The sequence below is a fragment of the Bos grunniens genome, chromosome 9, assembly GCF_055505025.1.
Source record: "Bos grunniens cultivar Pamir isolate PY7600 chromosome 9, Bosgru_T2T1.0, whole genome shotgun sequence".
In the NCBI taxonomy this organism is placed as follows: Eukaryota; Metazoa; Chordata; class Mammalia; order Artiodactyla; family Bovidae; genus Bos; species Bos grunniens.
In genome coordinates, this window is record NC_141173.1 from 71,133,361 (window position 1) to 71,146,879 (window position 13,519).

Below are 13,519 nucleotides of genomic sequence, written 5' to 3' on the forward strand. Positions count from 1 at the left end.
CAGAAGGAGGATAACGGTTGCAATTATTCTAATGGTTTCATGAAAGCATCTTGGGATGTGGGTTTTATGAAGATTACACCCAGAAATAGCCCCAGCTGCTTATCAGACCTGTGGGTTTAGAGACAAGAAAAGGCTTTTCTCATTTGTTTGTTTGTTTGAACTGAGTCTTAAAAAGATTGCTATTAAGATGAGGTTATGACATCTTCAGGTTGCCATTTTCAGTATGTTCTCATTCAAATGGGAAAAGAACTACTGTGCACATTATTTTTAAATAGTTATGTGTAGTCAGTTTCCACAAATAGACTTCAGAAAAGGCACAAAATAATATGGTGGCTATGATAACCAGTTGGGTTTGTACCCTTGACTTGTCTCTTCAATAAACTTGGGTTGTCTGGCACTATATTGAAATTATAAAATTCAAGTGAAATAAAAGGCTGCTAACATCTGTTTCATATGTTAGGACAAGGCCACCATGAAGGAGCATGCCATTAAAAATCCATGAGGATGTATTCAGGGATGACCTCTGCAATACACATTAGACATCCTTCATAGCCTCACTGCTTACAGTATGGGCTCCAGAGCAGAGCAGAAACTTCTGAGAGCTTGCTGCCAATGCATAATCTCAGGCCCCATTCAGACAACTGGATCAAAATCTGCATTTGAACAAGATTGTCTGATGACTTACACAGGCATTAAGATTTGAGGAACACAGGTTTAAATTATCTCATTTATCTAAGAATGGAAGCAAGTGGGTGTATCTGTTTAGTGTCTCTATCAAAAATACTATGAATGTCACAGTATTTGCTGGAGTATTTATCAGTAGATCTAAAAATAGAATAGAATCGGATCTTTTATATGGTGTTTCAGCAGTTAGTTAAAATACCATCCATTCATTCCTTCGAAGTTTCCATTGCTAAGATTATTAGACCCATTTATGTACTTCAGGATCTCAAGGAATGTACAATTGTAGCCGGAAGTTTTGCTATGGCTGCTTGGAGTAATGTCTTCTTTGAGAATCTACTCTGTGGTGTCATGAAGATGTGGAAAGATGTCTTCATACTTAAGGTGATTAAACCAAGTTTCTTCGTTTCCTCTCTTTCTGTCTGTTCCTCTCTCTCTTTACCTTCTTCCTCCAACCTTCACCATTCTTCATGTCCAAGCCAAAAAGCTCACAAGCAAGACATTACAAGCCAAAATTATGTTTAGCCAGAAGAATCTCAAGGAGCCCCGAAGCCTTCAGGTCTTCAGGGACCATCATGCATTTCTTCCCTTCCTGGTTAGTGATTCGTTTATTTGTACAACCAACAGATTCTCTCAAATTTCCACCAGCAATTTTGATGCTCAGGTCTGAGAGGAACTGGCTAAGAAACCATAATGGTATTTTCACCTGAAGCTGAATCAGTTCCAATTGCCCTCAGTCTTTGTGGTTGTAGTTGTTTCATGCCACTATCAGACCTGAGTGGACTTCTGTCATCTCCTGTATCTCTTGACTTCTTCTTCTCCATCTCACACAGAGATTTTCCTGTAAAGATTAAGTGGAGGTGGCAGTGAGACCATTTTTACAACACTGCCTGAACATTTTAGCAACTAGAATTGCACTACAAGCCCAACACTACTATCCTTAGAGTCCACATGCTGCCCAAGAACAGGTTGGTGTACTCTTTGAGAGTGGTGCTTTCCAACTTCCTGTTCTGGCTCTAAGTTGAATGGATAGATTGCCATAAAATAACTTGGTGTGAATAAGTCTTAGAGTACTGAGTTTGTGAATGAGTTAATTTTGATAATATCAATTAGAACACTTTCAAGTTCAGTCTTGTGGTGGTGTCTCTCTCATTTGCTTGCATTTTGATGAGCTTTGCAGGGGAGAATAGAATAGCAGGATGCCGTTTTGAAATTACCCACCACCAGCATCCTCTGATCAAAAGTGAGAGAGACTGCTAGTGATAGACCATTAACAGTTGTGGAGATTCTGAATCATTGAAGCACTTGACAAAAGAGAGTTTGTGGATCAAGTGAAAATCCACAAATGTCGTTGTGTAAGTGTAGCACTGAGAAGAAGAGTGTGTGAGCCACTGTTTGGAGTTAAAAAAAAAAAAAAAGCACAGAAGAATTCAGTTTCAGCCCAAAATGGCTTGTTTAGCCACTGGTCATCAGAAATGTAGACAGCATCATGTTTCCCTTTGACCTGGATTGACAGAATGTACCAAATTCCTTTACTCAAGTGAAATTTAAATGGAGCTTTCAGTAGAATTCCCAAAGTGTCAAAACGTGTTTTACCAAAGTTAAACTTCTTGACAGGATAAAGGATTTATTTTTGAGCTATCAAAACTGCTGAAGAGGAAACCCATGTTTGTTATACAGCCCCATACTATGTGATCGTTGAGTAAAGAGGAAGTGGGCAGATCTTCAAATAAGATGAGAAGATTTTAAATGTGAGCACGGTGTGCTTACTGTTGCTTAGAGTGGACCCTTTTTGCCCCTCCACGTATGTGCAAAATGAAATTGGATGTGGTTAGTCATGTGGTTTTTAGCTAAATTAGATTGTCCATGGGAATCAGTTCCTTTGGTCTGTAACTGAGGCCTTAAATACAATTTTATAAACACTGAAAAATAAGTCTCTTTCCAGATAAATGTTAGAGCTGGAATTTGGGGATGCCAATTAATACTTTACATTTATATAGGTCTAATAGTTTTCATCCTTTCAAAACATACTGCCTCACAACTAACATGGTATTCACTACAGGAAAATTAAAGAAAGATTCACATGCAGTGAGAGTAGTATTCCTACAGCAGGAAATAATTATGGTCAGCAATGTGGCAGTAAAGTCATCCCAAGTTAGCTGACTACAGTGGATTAAGTTCACATCTGGCTAGTAGAGACTATCCAAAAATGATTCTGGGAATGCAGGGAAGCCTTTAACAGGACTGTGGCTTTGTTCTGTCTTTGTGAGCATCAGCTGACAGGCCTTCATCAATACATTCATTATGACATCATTATGTGGATGAACAATTTGTGGGCCAAGAAGATCTGAGAATCCCTGGGGCGAAGGGAAATTCCACAGACATCCATGGTCTTGGATGCTCAGTGAATAAACTATGGTTTTTCAGCAGTTCCTTGGGCCTGGGAAATAGTTGGTCATGACCCAAGCCTACACCCTTCAGCCTGAGCTTTCTCAGGGAGGGTTGGATACATCTGCAACCCCCACACTGGCTCCACATGTCCCTAATAACTTCGAGAAAATGAGATTAGTATGGCAGAAGGTATTCTTGAATTGAACTCTTTAAAGGAGAGTGTTTGTGTAAGGTGCCAGAAGGCTAACACACCAATGCCCCATTTCAGTACTGCCAGTTAACACCCTGGCATAACACTTGCGTGCATGCCACATGAATCCAATCTTGCTCTGAAAAATAATAATAAATTACAAAAATTCTTATGCCTGAATGCATAATCCTTCATGATTTCAATATTTTAAGCATTGCATAGAAAGATGCACTTTCATCTTAGTAGTGGCTCCTGTCTGTAAAGAATCTGTCTGCCAATAAAGGAGATGCAGGTTTGATCCCTGGTTGGGAAGATGCTCTGGAGGAGGAAATGCCATCCCACCCCAGTATTCTTGCCTGGGAAATCACATGGACAGTGGAGACTAGCAGGCTACAGCCCATGGGGTTGCGAAGAATCAGATATGACTGAACAACTAAGCATATGAGAGCGTGTGCACACACAGACACACACACACATATATATATATCAGTTCAGTTCAGTTCAGTCAGTTGCTCAGTCTTGTCTGACTGTTTGTGACCCCATGGACTGCAGGACGCCAGGCCTTCCTGTTTATCACCAACTCCCAGAGTTTACTCAAACTCATGTCCATTGTGTCAGTGAAGCCACTCAACCATCTCATTCTCTGCCAACCCCTTCTCCTCCCACCTTCAATCTTTCTCAGCATCAGGCACTTTTCAAATGAGTCAACTCTTCACATCAGGTGAGCAAAGTATTGGAGTTTCATCTTAACATCAGTCCTTCCAATGGATATTCAGGACTTATTTCCTTTAGGATGGACTGGTTTGATCTCCTTGCAGTCCAAGGGACTCTCAAGACTCTTCTCCAACACCACAGTTCAGTTCAGTTCATTTCAGTCACTCAGTCGTGTCTGACTCTTTGCGACCCCATGAACCACAGCACGCCAGACCTCCCTACCCATCACCATCTCCCGGATTTCACTCAGACTCATGTCCATCGAGTCAGTGATGCCATCCGGCCATCTCATCCTCTGTCGTCCCCTTCTCCTCCTGCCCCCAAGCCCTCCCAGCATCAGAGTCTTTTCCAATGAGTCAACTCTTTGCATCAGGTGGCCAAAGTACTGGAGTTTCAGCTTTAGTATCATTCCTTCCAAAGAAATCCCAGGGCTGATCTCCTTCAGAATGGACTGGTTGGATCTCTTTGCAGTCCAAGGGACTCTCAAGAGTCTTCTCCAACACCACACTTCAAAAGCATCAATTCTTTAGCACTCAGCTTTCTTCACAGTCCAACTCTCACATCTGTACGTGACCACAGGAAAAACCATAGCCTTGACTAGATGGACCTTTGTTGGCAAAGTAATGTCTCTGCTTTTGAATATGCTATCTAGGTTGGTCATAACTTTCCTTCCAAGGAGTAAGCGTCTTTTAATTTCATGGCTGCAGTCACCGTCTGCAGTGATTTTGGAGCCCAGAAAAATGAAGTCTGACACTGTTTCCACTGTTTCCCCATCTATTTGCCATGAAGTGGTGGGACCGGATGCCATAATCTTCGTTTTCTGAATGTTGAGCTTTAAGCCCACTTTTTCACTCTCCACTTTCACTTTCATCAAGAGGCTTTTGAGTTCCTCTTCACTTTCTGCCATAAGGGTGGTGTCATCTGCATATCTGAGGTTATTGATATTTCTCCCGGCAATCTTGATTCCAGCTTGTGTTTCTTCCAGTCCAGCGTTTCTACATATAAGTTAAATAAACAGGGTGACAATATACAGCCTTGATGTACTCCTTTTCCTATTTGGAACCAGTCTGTTGTTCCATGTCCAGTTCTAACTGTTGCTTCCTGACCTGCATATAAATTTCTCAAGAGGCAGATCAGGTGGTCTGGTATTCCCATCTCTTTCAGAATTTTCCACAGTTTATTGTGATCCACACAGTCAAAGGCTTTGGCATAGTCAATAAAGCAGAAGTAGATGTTTTTCTGGAATTCTCTTGCTTTTTCCATGATCCAGCGGATGTTGGCAATTTGATCTCTGGTTCCTCTGCCTTTTCTAAAACCAGCTTGAACATCTGGAAGTTCACGGTTCACGTATTACTGAATCCTGGCCGGAGAATTTTGAGCATGTGAGATGAGTGCAATTGTGTGGACTCCACAGTTCAGAAGCACTCAATTCTTCAGCACTCAGCTTTCTTTATAATCCAACTCTCACATCCATACATGACTACTAGAAAAACCATAGCCTTGAATAGATGGACCTTTGTTGGCAAAGTAATATCTCTGCTTTTGAATATGCTGTCTAGGTTGGTCATAACTTTTCCTCCAAGGAGCAAGCATCGTTTAATTTCATGGCTGCAGTCACCATCTGCAGTGATTTTGGAGTACAAAAGAAAATAAAGTCTGCCACTATTTCCCCATGCCATGAAGTGATGGGACCAGATGCTGTGATCTTAGTTTTCTGAATCTGAACTTTTTCACTCTCTTCTTTCACTTTCATCAAGAGGCTCTTTAGTTCCTCTTCACTTTCTGCCATAAAGATGGTATCATCTGCATATTTGAGGTTATTGATATTTCTCCCGGCAATTTTGATTCCAGCTTGTGCTTCATCCAGCCTAGCATTTCTCATGATGTACTCTACATATAAGTTAAATAAGCAGGGTGACAATATACAGCCTTGATGTACTCCTTTTCCTATTTGGGACCAGTTGTTGTTCCATGTCCAATTCTAACTGGTGCTTCTTACCTGCATACAGGTTTCTCAGGAGGCACGTCAGGTGGTCTGGTATTCTCATCTCTTTCAGAATTTTCCACAGTTTATTGTGATCCACACAGTCAAAGGCTTTGGCATAGTCAATAAAGCAGAAGTAGATGTTTTTCTGGAACTCTCTTACTTTTTCGATGATCCAGCGGATGTTGGCAATTTGATCTCTGGTTCCTCTGCCTTTTCTAAAACCAGCTTGAACATCTGGAACTTCATGGTTCACATATTGTTGAAGTCTGGCTTGGAGAATTTTGAGCATTACTTTACTAGTGTGTGAGATGAGTGCAGTTGTGCAGTAGTTTGAGCATTTTTCAGCATTGTCTTTCTTAGGGATTGGAATGAAAACTGACCTTTTCCAGTCCTGTGGCCACTGCTCAGTCTTCCACATTTGCTGGCATATTGAGTGCAGCACTTTCACAGCATCATTTTTTAGGATTTGAAATAGCTCCATTGGAATTCCATCATCTCCACTAGCTTTGTTTGTAGTGATGCTTCCTAAGGCCCACTTGACTTCACATTCCAGGATGTCTGGCTCTAGGTGAATGATCACAGCATTGTGATTATCTGGGTCATGAAGATCTTTTTTGTACAGTTCTTCTGTGTATTCTTGCCACTTCTTCTTAGTATCTTCTGCTTCTGTTAGGTCCATACCATTTCTGTCCTTTATTGAGCCCATCTTTGCATGAAATTTTCCCTTGGTATCTCTAATTTTCTTGAAGAGATCTCTAGTCTTTCCCATTCTGTTGTTTTCCTCTATTTCTTTGCATTGATCGTTGAGGAAGGCTTTCTTATATCTCCTTGCTATTCTTTGGAACTCTGGATTCAAATGGGTATACCTTTCCTTTTTTCCTTTGCTTTTCGCTTCTCTTCTTTCACAGCTATTTGTAAGGTCTCCTCAGACAGCCATTTTTATTTTTTCCATTTATTTTCCTTGGGATGGTCTTGATCCCTATCTCCTGTAATTCATCAGGCACTCTGTCTACCAGATAGTCCCTTAAATCTATTTCTTACTTCCACTGTATAATCGTTGGGGATTTGATTTAGGTCATACCTGAATGGTCTAGTGGTTTTCCTGTTTCAATTTAAGTCTGAATTTGGCAATAAAGAGTTCACGATCTGAGCCACAGTCAACTCCAAGTCTTGTTTTTGCTGACTGTATAGAGCTTCTCCATCTTTGGCTGCAAAGAATATAATCGATCTGATTTCATTGTTGACCATCTGGTGATGTCCATGTGTAGAGTCTTCTCTTGTGTTGTTGGAAGAGGTTGTTTACTATGACCAGTGCATTCTCTTTACAAAACTCTATTAGCCTTTGCCGTGCTTCATTCTGTATGCCAAGTCCAAATTTACCTGTTATTCCAGGTATTTCTTGACTTCCTACTTTTGCATTCCAGTCGTCTATAATGAAAAGGACATCTTTTTTGAGTGTTAGTTCTAGAAGTTCTTGTAGGTCTTCATAGAACTGTTCAACTTCAGCTTCTTCAGCATTACTGGTCGGGGCGTAGACTTGGATTACTGTGTTACTGAATGGTTTGCCTTGGAAACAGAGATCATTCTGTCATTTTTGAGATTGCATCCAAGTACTGCATTTCGGACTGTTTTGTTGACTATGATGGCTACTCCAGTTCTTCTAAGGGATTCTTGCCCACAGAATATGATGGTCATATGAGCTAGATTCACCCATTCCAGTCCATTTTAGTTAGCTGATTCCTAAAATGTCAACGTTCACTCTTGCCATCTCCTGTTTGACCTATTCCAATTTGCCTTGATTCATGGACCTAACATTCCAGGTTCCTATAATGTATTGCTCTTTACAGCATCAGACCTTGCTTCCATCACCAGTCACATCCACAACTGGGTGTTGTTTTTGCTTTGTCTCTGTCCTTCATTCTTTCTGAAGTTATTTCTCCACTGATCTCCAGTAGCATATTGGGCATACTGACCTGGGGAGTTCATCTTTCAGTGTCCTATCTTTTTGCCTTTTCATACTGTTCATGGAGTTCTCAAGGCAAGAATACTGAAGTGGTTTGCCATTCCTTTCTCTAGTGGACCACAATTTGTCAGAACACTCCACCATGACCCATCCATCTTGGGTGGCCCTGTATGGCATGGCTCATAGTTTCATTGAGTTAGAGAAGGCTGTGGTCCACGTGATTAGATTGGTTAGTTTTCTGTTATTGTGGTTTTCAGTCTGTCATCCCTTTGATTGAGAAGGATAAGAGCCTTATGGAAGCTGCCTGCTGGGAGAGACTGACTGAGGGGGAAACTGGGTCTTGTTCTAATGGGCCATGCTCAGTAAATCTTTAATCCAATTTTCTGTTGATGGGTGGAGCTGTGTTCCCTCCCTGCTATTTACTTGGGGCCAAACTATGGTAGTTACCGGTGTGCACCCCACTCCAGGACTCCTGCCTGGAAAATCCCATGGATGGAGGAGCCTGGAAGGCTGCAGTCCATGGGGTCGCTGAGGGTTGGACACAACTGAGCGACTTCACTTTCACTTTTCATTTTCATGCATTGGTGAAGGAAATGGCAACCCATTCCACTGTTCTTGCCTGGAGAATCCCAGGGATGGGGAGCCTGGTGGGAGGCCATCTATGGGGTCACACAGAGTCGGACACGACTGACGTGACTAGCAGCAGTAGCAGTAAACTATGGTGGAGGTAATAAAGATAATGGCAACCTCCTTCAAAAGATCCCATGCATGTACTGCTACAGTCAGTGCCCCCAACCTTGCAGCAGGCCACCGCTGACCCATGCCTCACCTGGAGACTCCTGGACCCTCATGTATGTATATATATATGTATATAATTATCTACCATGGACACTCTGTCTACCTTTCCTATATTAAGTCTCCTAACTCTCTGAATTCTGGATGTTATCTAAACTAAATTTATTTCCTTCCATCTTCCCTTTATTCTTCATTTCCACTACTGCCCCACAGCCCAGTCTCAATACCTCTCTGTAGTTCTTTAAGACAACTAAAAAGATGTGCTAATATTTCTCTGAAGGATCTAACTAGATAATGACTCTGTCTTCCTTTAGCTTCCAGGATTTTGTTTTCACCTCTGTCATTTCACATTCCATTCCATCATGTGTCATCACCATTTGTATACATGCTCAAAAATATGGGCTCTGTGCTTAAATGTATATTAAATTTTAGAAGGGATCTGTTAGTTTTTATTACCAGCAAACTTTGCTAGTAAAGGATGAAACTGATCTGTATATTTCACTCAGTTAACTTGGCCTCTCTGTTTCTGACTAAACACAGTTAATCAAAAGAGTATGCAGAATCATATGAAGTAAGGGCCATACACAGAATGACTGCCATCTAACAGTAATACTAGAAAATCCTAAATAATTAACTATTTGAATATTTCCTTGTCCTCATTCTCTCTCTCTCCAACTGAAATTTCAGTTACATTCCCTGCTTTATTTTTGCTTAATTATCTTCCAGATGTTTACACTCTCTGCCCCTGTTCTATAGTCTCAGTGATGACTTTATTTTCAGATTCATTAACTTCTTGGTGATTAAAAAAAAAAAATCTCTTGTCCTGCTTCATAATCTTGATATTTTCTTACTTCTTGAAATATATGCCTGCTATTCATTTCATAGACTGAATGTGTCTTTCCGAAATCTACAGTATATCGAGTTGGATTTTTCTGGTGACTTTCATTCATACTTTCTTGTATGTCTTTAGTCTCCTTGTGAAAATGTTCTTTCCTAGTTCATCTACTAGTATATCATTTTTGGAAGCTTTTGGTTTTGGACTGTCTCTTTGTTTTTATATATCCACTTGAAAAGACTTCTGGCTTTTTGTCTGCTCTACCATGCAACTGTGAGTCACCAGGTACAGCAGATGCTCTCATGGCAACTATGATTTTGGAAATTGTCTACTTCTCTGTATTCACACCTTTTTGCCATATGCTTTTCAAGATCTTCTTTACTTTCTCATTTTCTCAGACAAGTAATAGAAAAATATATTATTTTTAAAAATTTATTCCATATTTATTGCTATTATTTTGTGGAGGAGTTTTTCTGGACAACTAACCTATCATATTCTCAAAAATAAAAATCCTTAATCATATTTTAAATTATTTGCTTACCTCCAAACAGATGAAAGCCCTTCACAGATATATGCTATCATATGCATGTAGAAATCTATGACACCAAAGCCCTTACTTGACACATATAAGGCAGTGAAGGAATAAGGAAGAAATGAATGGTGCCAATCATAATTATATAGTACCAGGTCTTTGACAGCTACAAATAATTCAAGAAATATGACATTACTATTTTCCCAAGAGATTTGGAAGTCATATTGAGTTTCTCAATTTAACTCTGAAGGTGTCTAAACGAAATTGCATAGTCCAGTGAAAATGTAAATTTTATCTGAGAAAATCGAATAGTCAAAATATTGCTAAAAATCTATAATTTTACATAACTAGGTATCTTTAAAATTTTATGACAACTGGCAGAGAGACTACAATTTGATATTAGACCATGATGTTTTAATTGCCTAGCTTTGACGTAATTGTTTGCACCCAAGTAAAAGAGAATCTGGTGGGTATCTTTATCCCTATCTATCCTATATTTGGTAGAAATTTTCTGTCCTCTACACAAATGAAACCATATGATAGAGGAGGAAAACACAATTTATGCTAGAAACACTTACATTTTAGGGAAGATTTTGGAGTTGTATCTTAAAGGAAGATTTGAGGCATATTTTCAACTTTAATTGACTATGTATGGCCTGACCATAAAAAAACTTTGCCTGTATGGTTTTTATTTTTATATTTTTAGAGTTTATTTTTTATAATATTCACAATATTTGTAAAAGCAAGCATTCAAATATGGAAAGATTTTTATATGTTTTTTGAAACTTTTATATACTTTTACTTGGATGTTATAAACTTAAATAAATAAATAAAATGACCAAAAAAAAAAAAAAGAATAAAATTGAATTCAACTTAAAAAAATAAAATAAAATAAAATAATACATTGATGAAAACTCCTGGGAAAAGGGCAGACCTGTATCAGTGTGTGTGTGTGTGTGTGTGTGTGTGTGTGTGTGTGTGTGTGCACGCATTTGTGTGTTGTGTCTACCTGTGTGTTTATACTTGTTTGCGGTTCACATATTTTGTGGTTGAATTATTCAAAGTTTGTTCCCTCCCTTCGATGAAGACTTGCATTCCAGCTTCATTGCAGTGTGCAGTTCTTCTGTGTGGTTTGCTTTTTCTTGCATCTGAAAATAATTCGGGAGAAACAGAAAATTTGATTTGGCCTGAAAAATCTTTTCTCCATTTCTTTGTAAAATGTGACCAGTCCAGCTATTTCTATATAAGGATAAAGAGTCAAAGACAGGCTAACCCAGGAAAAATGTGAACCTAAAGATTTCCTCAAATCTGATATTTGGGCAAACCAATCTCAAAATATTCAAGACTTATTCCTTGGCTCTGAAAATTGCAACATCATAGGAGTAGTTTTTTCCCATTATTGGCAATTCTTCTGCCTGTCACACTTTGCCATTGAGGTTTTCTTCTCAGGATTCTTCTTGAGAAAGTTTGACTTTAAGTAAAATGAATACTACTCTCCCAAAGTCACAAGAGATGCAAGTCAAAGTGATTTTATATACAAGCATCAGTGCAAAATATTTAAGTCGGGAGGACTTCACTCCAAAATTAGACCAAATATAAAACTATAGACCATCCAATTCAAGGAAACATCACCCAGGTATATTTATTAATACAGAATTTTTGAAACTGTAGTATGTGATTATTATAAAGTTCAGTGGGAAAGTAGGGTCTAAAATTACATGATGCTACATTAATACAGCTACAATTTTTTTAAAGCTAAGATAGAAAAATATATCATGTAAAAACACACCATAAAACTGTAAAAGTCATTATCTTTTTGCTTGTAGAATATGGGAATTTTTAAAAAAGAGAAACCTTTGTTAATTTTAAAAATTTAATAGTTAGGGACTTCCCTGGCAGTCCAGAGGTTAAGACTGCACATTCCCAACACAAGGTACAAGGCTCAATCTCTGAGCAGGGAACAAAGATTCCTCATGCCACACAGCACAGCCAAAATAAATAAATAAAATAAAAATTTAATAGGGATTTTTCTGATTTCACTTCTGTATGATTGATTAATATACTTATTTTGAAGGGGCAAAGTGTCAAGACAGAATAAGTTTACAGGAACCTGAGTTCAGATTCTGTTCTTAACATCTACTAACAGGGGTTCCATACTGGAATCTTTCCAAAAGATACTATTTTCTTGAAACTTATCTCATTCCATACCTTATTCTGGTGATCTATAGAAAATCTACCTTTTCCTCTTCCTCTATGTAAGAAACTGGAAAGCTATTTAGAAATATATTTTATTGAGAAATGTCACAAATTATGTGTTTTACTTTGCAGTGACATTTCAGATGAAAATGTTTGTCTTGCCTTGATGGCCCAAAAAAGACTGGGTCTGACAGAGAGTAAGGTAATTGCCCTGTCTGATGTGGAGAATAAGTGCCTGTATGTAGTACAGAACAATGAAAGCAAAGGTGGCTTATGAATCATCACTTTTATAGTTTTCTATCTGTTAGGTTTTCCCATTTAAAGACACATTTTTCTAAATGTTGAATATTACTTTAAATGCCCATGCTGTGGTGGCGTTAATTCGTCATAACCAATGCCTCTTGTGGAATTATTTACCCAATAACTGAACAAATTTTCTTTCAACCTAATATTTTATATCTCCATATTTAGTCAATGTAATTCTAAAATAAAAGAAAATGATGAAATTGTCCAGAATTTTCAACTCTAGTGTACCCACTGGTTCTGATTTTCAACTATCGTAATCCAGTTTTTAAATAAGACTGTTAAAAATAAGAAGATATCATAAAAAAAATAAAAAGTCCAGTCAAGAAAAAAATATGAACTGTAGAATGTGACTTTAATCCTTTAGAAGTTGCATATTTTTCTGTTCTTTGCTCTCTTTCAGCAGAAATATTTCCCTCTAACCAAAGGCTGATGCCTTCTGGTACCTTCAAGTAATACCTACAGTGAATATGATTTCTTAGAAGTTTTTTTAAAAAAAAAAAAGTTATAAAATAGTCTACAGGAGACCACAAACATTCCCCTGAAACATAGTGCAAATTCTACACAAGTCTCATGAACAGCCTACCTGTTTAGATGATCCAGTGGAGAGTTATGACCGTGGTTTGTCTGTGGAATTCTAGCCTGTGCCATTTAAGGCAGACCAATTACCTTAATTTTTTCAGAGGACATTTGTCTTTAGCACTCTGGTTGAATTTTTTCAAGGAGAAAGACATTTTTCAAGCAGTAAACATCCTTATGGATATTGGAGTTAATATGGAATTGGAATCATAGTCACCTATGGAAACCGGGGCATTTTTAGGTAAATACTGGTAAATACTCTGAAAGACTATTGGACATCACTCAATCTAGAGATTCAGATGGATTTTATTCAAAATGATTTTAGACTTTATATTTTAGTTGAGGGAGGCTAA

General features: G+C 38.4%; 1 protein-coding gene across 10 annotated transcripts in view; it reads left to right on the plus strand.

The window, feature by feature from the left end:
- The window catches only part of LOC147366112 (uncharacterized), a 271,655-nt gene that overhangs the window by 199,500 nt on the left and 58,636 nt on the right, over positions 1 to 13,519 (plus strand). The window lies entirely within an intron of this gene.